Source organism: Anarrhichthys ocellatus, unplaced genomic scaffold (genome assembly GCF_004355925.1).
Source record: "Anarrhichthys ocellatus isolate YVR2014 unplaced genomic scaffold, GSC_Weel_1.0 scaffold7, whole genome shotgun sequence".
Taxonomy (NCBI): Eukaryota; Metazoa; Chordata; class Actinopteri; order Perciformes; family Anarhichadidae; genus Anarrhichthys; species Anarrhichthys ocellatus.
The window spans coordinates 7,390,950-7,394,850 of record NW_022280037.1 but is presented as its reverse complement, the minus strand read 5'-3'; the positions used below and the strand labels follow the sequence as shown (position 1 = coordinate 7,394,850).

At 45.7% G+C, this 3,901-nt stretch overlaps 1 protein-coding gene across 6 annotated transcripts in view; it reads right to left on the bottom strand.

Moving 5' to 3' along the window:
• meis2a (Meis homeobox 2a) overlaps positions 1-3,901 on the bottom strand; it is a 76,690-nt gene that overhangs the window by 38,976 nt on the left and 33,813 nt on the right. The window lies entirely within an intron of this gene.

Sequence of the window (3,901 nt, the reverse complement as noted above, 5' to 3'; positions counted from 1 at the left end):
GGGGGGGTTAGCCACTGCCACTAGTGTCTAATGATGTTTGCAGCACAATGCACTCATCTCCTCGCAAAGTGTGATGTGTCCTCACTCTGGTTAACGCCTGTATTAACATGGCATCTTTTGAGCTGCTGTGAGTGTTCTTCCAGGTAAATAAATATATATATATATATATATATATATATATATATATATATGTTCCCTTATTATGAATGTAAAAATACATTTTTGTGTGAGTCAATACTTATTGACACAACTATTTCTAAATACCATCTAATCATGAACATTTCCCATCTGAATATAGTTCTACTGCTCACAGTCCAAGGACTTTCCAAATGACCGAGGGATATATCACTTCCTTTCAAGGAGCCCAGGGGACCAATACACCTGGCTTAGCAGCTTAACAGAATTTCCCCAAACACCCAGGCCAAAGGGTGGCCCGGCACAAAACCTGAGACGCTTGATGCTTGAGAGGGCTACCTTCTTACTCATCTGACTGACCACTCACCCCCTCTCCCTCCCTCCCTCCCTCCTTTCTAGCTAATGCATAGACACGTGTGCCAGCCCTCATCTGGCCTGGTTTGCCCTCCTAAAGGCCCCTATTTATTTTCATAGGTGTTTGAGGGTTTACACTAGTCAAAAGACAAGGCCAGAGCCCAGAGTGGTATCTTTGTATCGGAGTGCTTCCTGTTTTCATTGCGTGGCCGACCCTTGTCTTTACAGGGGGTGAGCAAGGGCTAGCAGGGGGTGAGAGGGGGTGAGAGGGAAGGAAGGCCAGGGGCGCCAAGGGGCTAATTGCAGATTTTAGAGTTTGCTTTGCCCCCCAAAAGAGGGCATCACCTTGTGCAAGAATAAGAAAAAACATCCCTGCCTCTCTATTTCTCTGCCTGCCACACACTCTTTTCACTTCTCTTATTCTGTCTCACATTACCATTTCCTACCTATCCTCTCCCTCTCCTGAATTTTGTGGTCCAAGCTTTTGAAGTGCAGTAGAAATGTTACCCCTAACAGTGAAGTTTACCTTTCTGATAACATAATCTCCCCGTAGTATTGAAAAGCTTACACCAACAGTCTGGGATTTACCTTCCACTAATGTGGCTGGAAGACATCCAGAAACTCCTGGGGAGGGAGGAGGGTATTAGAGAGAGAAAGAGAGGGAGGGAGGACAGAAGGAGGGAGTGGAGAGACAGTCTGACCCTCTTCTGCCAGCTAACAGCAGCTGATCTGTCCTGCAGTTTGCCAATTACATATGGGGCATTTAAGGTTGCCAGCTCACGTGCTCTCCAGTGCATGTGGATACGGGATCAACATTCTTCACACAGTAATTGTGGAATCTTTCCATATTTTGTGAGATCTCAATAGCACCAAAAAACTGTATTTTCCCCTCAGCTGGAATGTTGGCATGATAGGGTTGATGGTTACTTTCTATAAGTGACTGTCATGAAGAAGACCATCTTGTGATTTCTCCCAAGAGAGTGTGAGGTCAGAGTGAAGCACGGGAGGGTGGGAGGGGAGAGGGCAATTTTGTTATACTGAATCCAAAAGCCAACAGTTGTTACTATTGGCCTGTGTTGTTTTTCTGTGTGTGAAGGGGGGGGGTCCTGTCCTTTTGAGCTTTTCAGAAGATGTGACAATAGCTGGATGTTGAGAACATATGTAGAGAGACCCCTGTGGCTCATAGAAGAGGAGCTCCATGCTGGCCCCGCAGTTTGAGGAAAATACAAGGCCGCTCCTTTCACTCCTCACCCCTCAGTTAATGAATGCATGAATGGCAGAATGCCGCTATAGGCCATTCAGGGGCCAAAGTCCCCAAGAATTCACCCTTGCACAAACGCATCCAGCAATGGCAAATACATTTGCTTAACAAATTAAAAGAAAGGAGATTGGCTAACGTGTGTGTGTGTGTGTGTGTGTGAGAGAGAGAGAGAGTGAGTGGGAGAGAGAGTTTATGGGTGGGAGAATTGGATGGTGAGAGGGGGATAATTCAATTAGTCCTCAGTAGAGAAATGAAGGCAGGTTAAATGGGAGGGATTATTATTTGTACAAGACTGGCCAGGGCTTTACACAAAAGAAACAAATAAAGATTGGAGAGAACATCTACAAGCAGGGGATGTGATAAAGGAGAGCGGGACAGAGAAAAAGAGGGCCCTGAAAGCTCTGCCCGAATTAACCAGCTCTTTGAAAAATGCCCCCCCCCTTTCCACTCTTTCAATTCAATTTTAAAACAACTCTAAAGAAAATTGTTGGCGACTCTTCCAAAAGCTCTGTATGCGTCTTTCTCTCTGCATCTTTTGCAGATGGGAGCGCTGAAGCTGTGTGAAGCTTTCACCGAGAAAGATGACAAATCAAGGGGAAATATTTAGTCTCAACTTACATAACGTGTGTTCTTGTAATCTGTGCATGGCAATATGAAGGCATGCATACAGTACAAACCTAAATACAATAAATTCCACTTCAATAAAACATTTAGCCTCTGTTGTTTGACCCCCGTCATACACAAACGAGGCATTCAAGCTCAGCGGAGGAGAAGGGCCCAAAGCAACAAAAAGAAGAAGAAGTTTATCCTCCCTCCCGCCCCTCTGCCTCTGAATGAAGCCTGGTCTGCGCGGTTTGGTGAGAGGTCTCCAGTCAGGGAGCGATGGAGCTGTGAACAGCTGTGAAGTCATTTTGATAATGATGAGAATAATAAGCACGCGGACTGGCGTGGTGGAGCCGCTAAGGCCTGCGAGGCTCAGGGCTTTGCTGTTGCAGCTTCACTGCTCCTGAATAGATAAAAGTGATTAAAGCACTCCTGATTATCCCTGACCAATATGTAATGGATTTACAGCCCTTTCAATTAGGCCGTATTTGCTGGCCACACATTACTTGGGCTTTTGGTTGGGTAATCAGGGTACAGGGGATTTGGGCAGGAGGGGGGAGGTGGGCACTGGTAAGGGGGGGTACAGGGTGCACAGGGGTCACCTGACCCGCTTAAATATGTGGATGATCCATAAGGCTGAAGCTCCAAACTAAGTCTTCTCTACTTTCTCTCTCTCTCTCTTCTTTTACTTCTCCCTTCCCCCTACATTGTCCCTCCATCTCTGGGAGCAGAGCAGCTTATGTGTCCTGGCGTGGCCACCTCCTCCTGAAATCTGACCTGTGTTGCAAAATCAATACAGCCTGATGTTCTGATAATGTCCTGACATTAGCGAGGGTGGGGGGACATGTGGTGCGTCCCCTTATAACACGACACACACCGATAGACAGACAGAAAAGCGGACTGACGCGTACAGAAAACAGCGAAGCAAAGACTGTTCGTTTGACCACGTAGGCTTGAATTACTGTTGCATTTGAATTTTTAATCCATGTAGCATTGCTGTGTTGAGTGAAGTGAATGAGCCGGTGTCAGAGCTGTCCGTCTGAACTGTTTGGCAAACAAACTATTCTCTCTAAGCTATGGAATATAAATATTTCAGCATTTACCATCTCAACCTCAAACAGTTTGTCAAAAGATGCATTTTTCAGACATAATATAGCTGTCGGCCTAGAAATGTGTACCCATATCCATATTTACTCAATGTGTACTCAACCTAAATCTTTTACACACCTTTACACTAACTATCATTCATTCTCTTAATCTGCCCCAGAAAAAAAAAAAAACATTCTTCTTCAGGCCAAACCAACAGTGCATCTCATATTGGAGTAAATGTCATGGATTGTTGGGCCATCTTCCTCTCAGAGTGTGCTGAGCGGAGTAAACAGTCCAAACTGATTAGATTGACCTGGTCACTATGTCCTTCTGACAGGTGGCTGACAGGTGAGCATCACAGCGCAGCCACCACTCACTCCCTTGCTTCCTCAGTAACGACTATGTGACAGGTGTGTGTGTGTGTGTGTGTGTGTGTGTGTGTGTGTGTGTGTGTGTGTG